This window comes from Miscanthus floridulus, chromosome 1 (genome assembly GCF_019320115.1).
Source record: "Miscanthus floridulus cultivar M001 chromosome 1, ASM1932011v1, whole genome shotgun sequence".
NCBI classification, from domain to species: Eukaryota; Viridiplantae; Streptophyta; class Magnoliopsida; order Poales; family Poaceae; genus Miscanthus; species Miscanthus floridulus.
This window is the reverse complement of record NC_089580.1, coordinates 81728926-81740932: the sequence shown is the minus strand read 5'-3', so window position 1 is coordinate 81740932 and position 12007 is coordinate 81728926. Positions and strand designations below refer to the sequence as shown.

Here is a 12007-nt window from a genome sequence, read left to right as displayed (position 1 = left end):
CGTGTGCAAATACAAGACTTAATTGCTTATTATAAAAAATAGCAGGGGTTATAAACAAAATTACTCAGACACAAATTACATAACGGAGCAGACGACGGTGACCCCACTCTAGACCACGTACAACACGGCAACCACGATCATGTTGCCGATGTAGTCCGAGGGCCCGAGGCCACCAGGGGAGGGGAAGAGGGCGTGCACACCGTCCGACACCGCGCTGACGGCCACACGCGCGCTCGACGACCCGCCCGCAGCCGTGCCCGTGCCGTGGCCCAGCGTGCTGGCGCCCCCCAGGAACAAACCGCCCGTGGTGGACAGCTGTGCATGCTGTGCTTGTCGTAGTCCAGCGGCGACAAGCCAACGATAGGGCCAGATGTGCTGCTGAAGAACCTCACGCCGATCAGCTCCCTGTACTGCATCACGACCACGTGGGGTCAAACCCGTTTGGATAAATATGAGACCCAAACATAGTTTGAGGACCAAACTGACACACTTTCTGAGTTGGAGGACCGGGATGACACACCCCTACAAGTTCGAAGACCAGCCATGAACTTTACTCTTAAATAATTTATGAAATACCCAGCAAACAAGAGCTCTAATTAATTAAAGGTGCTTGAATAAACTAACACTTCTCTCAGCTCATGCATGCTAGAGAATATAATCAGCACTGTTTCATTCAAGTTATCAAGTATGAGAACCGAAGCTGCTGCAACTACAGAGTTGAGCATGCAAACAATAAAGCGTGCACTTTACATACAGCCTTATATAAACAGCTCAAAAAAAACCTGACATGTAGAAGCAGGATATCAAACCAAGACCCATTGATATGTGCTGCACAAGCTAATGAAGTACTGCACTTGCCAACACACAATAAAACTCAGTGCTATCTGAACTGTAAATAGCAGGATCTCACGGCTGATACTGAAACTGACAAAATTAAGAGAACAGCAACACTGTGGTTTTACTAATAAAAGCAGAAGTGTGGACAACTTACATTTTTTTCATCTTCAGTACCTATCACTGTAGGTGTAGTAAAAACAGTACAATTTACTTGCATGTGACCATCACCTATTTGAAGTTATATATGGTTTCACTTATGAATAGATCAATAACTATTAGTTCATATCAGACTGGAAGGACTTTAGTAACCGATAATTTTATTCAAGTTTATTACAGAACAATTGGTCTGTTTAATGTATTTCCTGTAAAAAAAGAACACTTTGTCAATTTAATGCTAATCCAAATCATGCGAGCAAATAAGACTAATGGCTCCAGTCTATCTCAGAGAACACAAGGCAAAGTGGTTTTCAGGAATTGGTTGGAGTACCAAGACATTATTTGGTAGGAAATCATCATCTGAATAAAAAATGTGACATGATTGTCAGTGATGAAGACATATCAGCATGTCAAAACCAATATTCATAAATACCAAATGTTTGCGTGCAGAACCAGGGGCCACCGGTTAATGGTGGATTTGGACTGCATGTGACTATGTGATTTAGATTTTTCAATCAAAGAAAATCTAGCTTCTTTTGCTGGACAAAAAACCTGAAGTGCCTATACAAAAAGTACAAAGTCATGTGATGCTTGTAACAAAAGTTAAACTCACATAGAAGAATCAGCTACCAAGTGGAGCTGAAAAACCAGATTATTCCTACAAGTCATTCCCTCCACATAAAAGAATCAGCCACCAAGTGTCCTTGTGCCTAGCACCCAGACAATCTTAACAGCCAATTTCCTCCAAAAGCACAAATATAAAGGTATGGTCCTATTTAGACAAAACACGTCCTAAAATAGCAAAGCCTGCGAGAGAAAAATGCTTACCTTCTAAAATCATTTTCTGAATAAACAATATGGCAGTTAGAAAGCTCTATGCTTTTATAGATCGCCTACAGAGCATAAAAAAAGAACTAAAAAACGTGGATCAATGGGTACAGGGCACGCTCATCTCAATTTGAGCATTACACAATCCCTAACATAGTGGAAGCTTGGGAAGTAACCTTATACTTTCATCGATTCCACAAGATATTTTTTTTGTAGTATAGGATCAGAATGTGTAATTGCTTCAGATTTATCCAACAGATTGAGCTTAAAATTATTTATCAGTTCCTGCACATATAGCCTTACAGTATGCCAAAAGTTTGAAAGTAGCACATCTCTTTTTAAATTATTTACCTCTGTATTGCTCAAATATTTGTGAGGGTATATACACATCAACAATCTACCATTCGATCTCTACCTCTGATAAAACCGAGTAGAAATCAGATGCCTAAGCCCCCAGTAGCAGCAGCACCAAACCAGTTTTGCAAGAGAAGAGGAAAAAGAGCGGGAACTGCAACCTACATCCTTGATGGCGTCTTGGTTCTAGAAAGCATCACCCTTCTCAATCTCGTCCTTTTCGTTATCCTGAGAAATCAATTTCAAATCCACATAATCATGAGCAACCCAAGACGATTATCGATACATGGTTACGATTATTGATATAAGAAAAAATAGACGCATATATCATTCTACCCTACAGCAGCCTGGATGAACAGAGGGATTGAAGGAAGAGCCGTAACCTCGTGTGTAAGAACCTTAGGTGGTTCTGAAGGTCCTCATGGGCAGCGGTGACCAATGCCTCGACTCTGCAGCCACCGCCCTTGGATGCTCCCGTTCCTACGGCTGCCGCAGCAGATCCTTTGGCGCAGGGCGCAGGAGGGGGGAGAGAGGGGGCGAGAGGAGGTGGGCACGAGATGCGGAGATGGGGATGGGGACGAGACAGGAGGAGGCGTCGATTTGAGGAGCGTGACATGTCGCTGCTCTGCCCGCGCACAGGGACGTGCAGCGGCGGCGTCCTTGCCTAGGCTTTTGCCGTGCTCCGATCCGCTTGTCCGCCGCCGTCTGCCGAGAGATGAATGAGGGGAAGGGAAGGGGAACGGGGAAGAGAGTCTGGGGGGAGGTGAATGGATGGTGGCGAAACTTTTTCGCTGGCGCGTCCGCATGCACCCCCATCCGCGCCCTTTTTTTCCCGCTCCCTCTGTCTTGCGTGTGGGTCTTTCCTGGGTTGGAGCGCGCCAAACTTTTTCTAGAGGCGCGGACTTGTTTTGAGCGGGAATAGCTCTTGACGTTTGTGGCTAAATTTAAAGTAGGTTTTGGTCCTTTTTCTTTTCTTTTAAAGTTTGGCATCAGTTTGGTTCTCGCGCTCGTTAGTTTTCTAAAACATTTTTTTCCAATTCAATAGGTCCTTTATTTAATTGGTTTTAAAGTTTGAAAGGACACTGTCGAACAAAAAAGACAACTGAATTTATGTTACATAAACAAATATGTTAATCGAGGTTATATACTATACTATACTCTATTATTTTTTTCAAAATCTTTTAATTTTTAGATTGTAATAATACATGTTTTTGTAAAGATGAGTTGTTCTTCGGTTCAAAATCTTTGCACTGGTATGTGACTTGCATTCTGGCATATTACTCTACGCGTATTCGAACGTCAGGGATTACCCTACAGAGACCCTACAAAAGCGTGGAGTACAAGACAAACAAAGATTTGGACACCACGTATATGTTACGATTTACTACTCTAACCTTGATCAACAGACTAAAGCACAAACAAATAGAGAATGACACTTACTCACTTATGATCAAATACCTTAGCAATCCCTGTGTGTGGACTTGGAATAAGGGCACACCTGCCGAGGTACAAGTTAGGGATGCCGACAAACCTGACACTCATGCTGAGCTCTCCCTCACTCTTCGGATCCTATACTAGAACTACAAGTAGGACTATGTCTTCTGAATGGAGCGCATGATTCTTCTTGTGTCTTGTGTGTTGAATGAGAGGGGGGTGCCTCGAGCAGGGGGGGGGGAGCTTTTGCTATGCACTTAGATGTACACTATGTCTAATACATAGTAAATGATGTGTATTTAGAATGGTACACATCACAGGCAGGTTGGTAGATTTAGCTCTATGTTGCAAAAATCTTTACGTAGGCACACTAAAAATATAAGACACACATTATGCTAGATAGTTTATGTTATTTATAGTGTATATCAAGTTGAGCCTAGGTTTAAGTTTTTAGATAGCCAATTCACTTCTCCCCCATTGAGTCGGCGCCTCGGCGGCGGGAAGAGAAGGCGCGCTAGGGTTAAGGAGCTGGTGGGCAAATTTTTTCAGCTCCCTATAATTTTTTGTACATAGGCGGGATGGGGGGAGGGAATCTGCGGTGGCCAAAAATTTTGGTGATGGATAAAGGAAAAAATCAAAACTCAAAGTCATAGTGATGAATGATGATGCTTTTTTTATTACTTGTAGAGATCTACACTTCTCTTTGTTGTTATTTTTTTTCCATCCCAGATCATTTAAAAAAATTATTTCACCATGTGACAACTTCAAAAAATTCAATTAATTTGCTCATTTTTAGGCGTGGACGCAAGATTTATATTTTTAGAGTTCATCTTTTAATGTGGATCACATATATACACTAGACCTAGTGTTATCAATATGTACAACTTTCATCGCAGATACATATAGAAATTTTGGCAGCAGTTTTGGTTCTGGCGCTCAGCTATTATTTGGATTTGACAGGCGCCGGTTTGGCTCTATAAAATTAGCAGCAGTTTGATTCGCGCGATCAGTTGTTTTCTGAAACAATTTTTTTTCCCAATTCAATAGGTCCTTTATTTAATTGGTTTTAAAGTTTGAAAAGATACCATCGAACAAAAAAGACAACTTAATTTATTTTACATAAACAAATATGTGAATCGAGGTTATACTATACTTTCAAGTAAAAGGGTTGGACTTTATTATTAACTAGAAGTATACCCCGCGCGTTGCTACGGGATTTTCTTAAAAATAAATGTGTTTTATATATAGTATTACTATATGGTATTATGTATACTGTGTATATATATGAATTTGACTTGCATGTTATTTTATTGTATCGGATCCGGTAAAAAAACAGTATGCTAATAGAAGAAAAACCAATAGAATAATTGATCACATTATAGAAGAATAGGCGATGAAACAAATAGCATATGTAAATGACTTTACATTAATAGATTAGAGATTAAAAATGTTGCACATAATAGAAATGATGCGAACATTTTTTGTAATTAATAAGGGATGACATGGCTAATAGGAGAAAAACCAATGTAATATTTGATCACGTTGTAGAAGAATATGTGATCAAACAAATAGCATATGCAAATGACTTTACGTTAATAGATTCAAGATTAAAAGTATTGCATATAATAGTGATGATGTGGATATTTTTTTGTAATTAATAAGGGATGACATGGATAGCTTGCATGAAAATATTGCAAGTTAGTAGGACACTTAGTGGAAAATGAGGTGGACACCTTGCATGAAGAGAGAAAACATCTAGTGGGGTTTAGTTTTATAAGAGTATATAGATCACCTCTTACGAGTTAGAGAGAACATTTGATAACTTTTTATTTTTTAATTATTATGCCCTCTTACAAAATTAAGTCCCCAGGTCGAGAACTCTACAGTCCTACTAACCCTCCACCCGAACCAGGAAAAATCGTATGTGCCTAAGTGTTTTGAGAGCTTGAACCACCGAAGATTCACACACCGACCTCCGATAAACAACACGATGCTTGTCGTGGTTTCGAACCCATGACAAGCATATTCAAGAGTCTTCTAAAGTTACTCTCTAAATCATCATTTTGAAGAGTCATTTGAGAAAAAAATCATTTTTTATATCTTTGTATCCTACAATAGTTTTTCTATATCTTATGCCTACTCTAGAGAGTCATCCTCGCTCTTCATCTTTGACTAAAAATCCAAAATAAAGGATGTCACTATTTGGAGATCCAGCTTAAAAGGTTGTTGTATTTTTTTATGGTAAATCTATAACGCGCTCGAGTGTTTCTAGACCACAGCTCGCTCGAGTGTTATTGTATCATATTTCACTACTTCTATTTGGGTGTAAGTTTTGTGTTTAATTGGTGTGAATTGATTATTCGTAGATAGGAATGGTCAGAATTACTCAAACTTTTTTGGCTTTTTGTGATTTTTTGTATGTTTTATTTGGTTCCCCTTTGATTTTTTCCAATTTAGCTTCCATACAAATAATCTGACTATTTATTTATTTAACTAATTTGTTTAATATTTTTCTTTATTTGGATAAATCTTTTGTCCATTGAATCTGATCTAATGGTCAGAGAATCGAGTATTGGATGTACTAGAAACACTCGATTTTTATCGGTTGTCAATCGAGTGTTTTTGCGCCGGACATCACTAGGGTATCACGTGCACCTGCAAGAGCGGTGGATAGACACTCATTTTTTATACCAAAACCTCTATTTCTATACATTAGAAAGAATATGATGTCTTTCAGAGTTGCTCTAAGAAACGATGAGCCATAAATCCTTCTTATTTTTATAACTTATAAGATTGTAGGCTCTCCTTAATATATATTTGTACCATCCATTGATTTTTTTAAAATCTTTTGATATTTGGATTATAATAATACATAATTTTTTTGAAAATGTGAGCTGTTTTCGGTTCAGAAAATTTGCACTGGTATGTGGTTTGCATTTCACCTTTTTTGAATTTAGAACTGATGGAGACAATAGTCACCTATAAGTTTTGTCAAAACTTGCGTCAATTTTTCATAGGTAGGTCCTGTTTGGATGGTGTCGTAGTTTGACCGCCCAACTTTTGGTAAATTTGTTTGGTTAAGTGTGAGTGGAACTAATGGAGACGTGAGTTGTGTGTTCAATATATCTCTTGGCTTTTGGATGTACATGTGTCGAGCGTGATACGGTCAACGACAATTGGAGAAGGTGTAGCAGGAGCCCGTGCACGGGCTTCAGTTTTTTTCGCCCCCACCGATCTCAGAAATCTATTTCCTTGGTCCTGACTTTCCGCCTCATCTCCCTGAATCCCTCTCTCCTGATCCCGCTCACCCCCGGCCCGCACCTCTCTTGCGATGGACCCCGGCCGCCCCCTCCACCTTTCTCGTCCGTTCCATCTCCTAGCTCTCCCCAGTGATGTAAAGGTGAGAGGTAGCGGCGATGCGCGGCGGATCTCGATGGTGCCGGGATGCAACAGCTCAACGGCGTGGGATACGGCGGCGTGGCGGTGGTAGCAGGCTGATCTGGGTGGCTGGCCGGCGGTGCCACCCGGTGGCGGTCTCCCTCCAATCGGATTCCTCCGCTCCAGGTTGGTGCATCCAATGCCCCTCCGCCCTCTACTTTCTGACTATAGGAAGAACCAAGTTTTGCATCAGTCAAGAACCTTGTTCCTTAGATCGAAAAGGAAGGGAGCCAGGAGAGACGGCCGGTGCTAGGATGGATCAGCGTGGCTGTCTACTTTGGAGTTGAAGAGGGAGGTGGACGCCGCCATCCACGGCACCCTCGACAAGGTCCTCGTCCTCTGATTCATCCGCGCTGCCGTTCCTAGCCCGCCCAAATCGACTGCATCTGAGTGCCTCGACATCAGCTCCAGATCCTCTGCCCCGCCACCGTCTCCTGTGCTGTCCTTCTTGGGGTCCTTCACCTGGATTAACGATCCCTAACTAGCAGATAAGTTCTCTAGCTCACTTCCCCCAAATCCCTCCGCTGTTACAAACCTTCAGTTGCTGCTGTGTTATTGGTGTTTAGTCAATGATATGTCACTGGAATTGCTGGTTATCTATACATGGATCAGAAGTGCAGTGCAACTGCTATGATTTAGGTGGTATTGTAAATTCTGTTGTTTCTTTAATGTTCTGTGTGTACTACCTGTGTATTATACTACTTAAATTTCAAGAAAAGCTATGTGCTTCGATGGGCTTGTCTGGTGCTTTTTTGGTCTTATTCCAAGAGGCTTTGGTCATTGTGTTGCATTAGTCTTATATGTATGTATGCAGTAGTCTTATATGTCATTGTGTTGCATTGGTCATTGTTTTTAGATGATTTTCTGTTTATTTAGTGATTCTTTTCAATTCTGGTTCATACCTGTATGTAGCCATAGATGATTTTCTGTTCCTTTGCACGCTACAAGTGGAATGCAAAACAGAGATTTTAATTCCTCTTTCATCCACTTGAAGTTTACTTCGCCAAAGTAATTATCATTCATACTACAAGAAAAAACTCATTTTTCAAAAGCAATATGAATCCTGATAACAGTGCAATAAGAAATTAACCATTAACCTACAACCCCAGACATAGGTTAAGCAGTCAACAGTGTGGTGTTTTTCCTTTGATTCTGTTGTTTAAACTTGAATTTAGAAGGTGATTCTATTGTTTAAAAGGATGTTAGAAGGTACCTTCTTAAGGTCACAATTTTCATGAAAGTGCCTATTTTTCTCATAAATCTCATGAGTTTAGTTTAATCATGATAGGAAATTTCATGTATTTTTTTAATATACAGAAATTAATTTCAGATAAGAGTTTCTACAGCTAACATGCTTGTTCTATCATTTGATCATCTGGCAATTAAGATATGAAATCAGAATTTTTTGGCTTCTGCATTTTAGAGTGTCACCAAGAACCTTTCCTTGGGAACCGAAGCCTTTTGGCTTGGGTGGCAAAGGAAGTCTGGAGTCAATGTTGTTGCTCGCTATGACACAACCTTTCCTGGTTTTCAGCACTTCTACTTTTATTGATATCTTTAGCTGGGTTTATAAAGAATTGCAATCTTTTTTTTTCTGTTTTTGCATTCATAATCAGTGCACATTCACCATGCATCAGTCATCATGCATAAGAGTTTATTTTCAAGTTACAGAGTTTTTTTTGTCATTGTGCATGCCGTTACTGTGCAAGCTGTAACTTGTCTGAAAATGGCTACTTCCATGTTTCTAATTTTTCTTTTCCATTGTGCAAGCTGTTACTTATCTAGCATTTTTTATCATGTTACCTGACTACCACCTGATGCTATGTGAACATGCTGCCATGTTGAACTAGTTGCTGGAATGTGTTGCTCGTGATGAGGCAAGGCTTTGGTTAAATTTTCATTTCGATTGGATTTCATTGACCATGTTTGGTTATACTTTCTGTAAGAAGTCGGGCTGCAGTACCCTTTCTAAATTTTCCTGCTTGCCTGTGTTATCTGGTGTTCCTCAAACCAGTCAAGGTTTTCAGAGCTTCTCTTTCAATGAATCAGCTTCATTGAATAAGCATTGGGATCTGTTGTAGTGCCAGAGTTGCAAGAACTACTTGCAGCGCCTTATCAGTCCTTGCTACTTGATTGATTTAATAGTTATTATTGTTTTGTTACTTCACTGCTCTATTGCTTCTAAAAATTCAGATTAAACCCATTTTCAGTGAACTGCTCATTTCAGTCAACAGTTTATATAGTTTGCTTTGTTCTTCCCTAACAGATAGCTGTAGTTTGCTATTCCTGGCTACATTCTATGGTTGCTGGCTTGCTGCTGTCCTAAACTACAATTCAGTACTATTAACTATATATTTTTATTTGGTTCAGATTTTCCTATGTCCAATGTGCTTGTTTATAATCATCTTATATTCAGTACTTTAGTTGTTAGCTTCTCCCTGCTTGTGTCATGCTGGCTTATCTAGTAGGACATGCTAATATCCATTTACTTATTTAGTAGACTGTTGCTTAAGTGATAGTAACCTGCTTTTGTATAGATGCATGATTTCTGCAAAGATCATTCAAAATTAATCCTTGCACTTGCAGCCAGCCCTGTCCTAGACCTACAATCATGAACCTGTACTCACGACCACATCTGCTAACTTTAGATTTCTCACTTATGCATGAACTGTTAGTTAACACTAAACTTGATACCTTTGACTAATGTTTGTTTTTTCTGGCTGCAGGTGGCTGCTGCTTTCCAATAGAGTTTAATATTGAGGCCTGGAGGGTATCTCGGTTTAGGTCTAGCCATAACTCTTGCTGTTAGTTTGATGATGAAATGGCTACGTTGGTATCTCTACTTGTCATGTAGATCTACTGTGGTTAAGATACAATTGAGTGATGGCCGTGGCTAAGAGACGATCAGGCAAAAGGAATGTACACGTTGATAATATCAAGGTGATTTTCTGTAGCTTCATTTTTCCTATCACAATTACATATCCTTATGAACATGTGATTTGCAATGTTACTTTACTGAAAAAAAAATGAAGCCTATGCCAAATGTCAATGTTCTTTATTTTAGGACAAATGTAGAGTTTGAGTGGAGCGCACGAGTGACCGTTCAAATCAGGCTGGGCCAAGTGAAGCTGCAGTGGTGTCTAGGCATCTTATATGTTTTCGTTTAGGAAGAAATGTGTTGGATATCTGTTTCAATAATGTGTGTGTAGCCTGAGTTTGAATTTGGATCATTTAATTCTAGATGTGAACAAATTAAACAAGTTAATATTTTGGTTTAATGGAATCTGTTTGAATGCTTTGTTGATGTTTATTGAGTTTCTAATTAATTAATGGTGCTGCAATATTGTCCGGTGGCACTAACCAAAAGTGTTGTAAAAGTGGCTATTGGCTACCACATTTTCTGTGGTAATATATTCTATAGCAACGAACAATCTACGTGGCAATAGGGGCGGCACTTTACAACAATGACATGGTGAATGTGGCAATTGCATATATTGCCACACTCGTTATGCGTAGCAATAGCGACTGCACCTTATAGCAACCAAATGTTGGGCATGGCAATTTGCACACGTTGCCACCACTTCTTGGTGTTGCGACATAATTCTTGTTGTCACACTCGTTATACTATGCAATAGAGACTGCACCTTATATCAATCAAACCATGGGCGTGGCAATTGTACATGTTGCCACCACTTTGTTGCGATATAATCCTTGTTGCCACACGTGTTATGCGTGGCAATACATTGTCTTGCAACACACGCTCTTTGTTGGTAGTGCACCATTTGCTACCACACGGGCAAGTTGCCATTGCAAGGTCCAGCAACGCCTAAGGCGTTGCATTAGTTGCTGTTGCCACACCTACACTATAGCAAATGCTTATGTTGCAGCGCCTACATGTTGCAAATCCAAAACGCATTTTGCAACGCTAAGCAGAAAAGCGTTGTCCAAAGCTTTACCCACGCAAGCGCTTGCAACGCCTCCCAACGAAAAGAAGTGTTGCTATTTCTGATATTGCAACTATTTTGGGTCTATTGCAACACTTTTCGGGTGTTGAAACATGGTCAAAATTTAGTAGTGCGCTGAGCATAACTAGAACCCTAACTCTCTCTCGGTCTCCCTCAGGGGCCGCACCCTCTAACCCTCTCCCTCCGTCTCCCTCAGGCGCCGCTCTATCCCTCTCGCTCTCTCTCCCTCCCCGTCAGGCGCCGCTCCATCCCTCTAGCTCTCCCTCTTCCCGAGCGGCCACGACCACGGCCAGGGCGCTGCTCCATCCCTCTGCCTCTCCCTCTCCCTCAGGCGGCCACGGCGGCGCAAGCGGCACGCATGGAGGCCAGGGCGGGCTCACGCGTATGGAGGCCACGACGGCACAGGAAGGGATCGCACGAGTCATGAGCACGCGAATCCGTGCAGCAGCAGCTCCTGCACCTTCCCCGACAACGGATCCGATGCTACCACCTCCACGTCGGCGGCCACGCACATCGTCATCAACTTCGGCAGCAGTAGCTCCTCCCCCATGCAGATCCAGTAGGCTCCCTCCTCCCTCCCTCTCCCTCGGTGGATCTGGCGACCTGGCAGAGCTGGCGACCCTGGTGGCGGCCGGCCTCGTGCGGACCTGGCGGTCTCCCTCCCTCCCTTTGCCCGTGCGGATCTGACGCATCTGGATCTCGGCAGCGGGCTCCCTCCCTTTGCTCGTGTGGATCCGGTGCATCTGGGATCCCCATGGCGGATTGAGCTCCCCTACTGCAATGGCAGCGCACATCCCAAATCCAGGCCTAGGCCCGGTTTGGTCTGCGAGCTTTTTTTCCTTTTTTGTTTTTTTATTTGAGTAATCGAGGTGGGCATTTTAACTGCCTTAGTAAAGATCCATTAACTGTGACCTTTTGACCGAGGTGGTTGCTATGTTCGCCTCGGTTAATCTATTTTGCCTGCCTCGGTTAAAATTCCTGTAGTAGTGAGAAAA

General features: G+C 41.5%; 1 long non-coding RNA gene across 1 annotated transcript; it reads left to right on the top strand.

Annotated features, from left to right (window-relative positions):
* Window positions 1–6837: 6837 nt before the first annotated feature.
* LOC136488274 (uncharacterized) lies at window positions 6838–10351 on the top strand. Its single transcript, XR_010767383.1, has 3 exons — window positions 6838–7173; window positions 7261–9987; window positions 10112–10351. It is a non-coding gene; the product is annotated as an uncharacterized lncRNA (long non-coding RNA).
* The last annotated feature ends 1656 nt before the right edge of the window (window positions 10352–12007 follow it).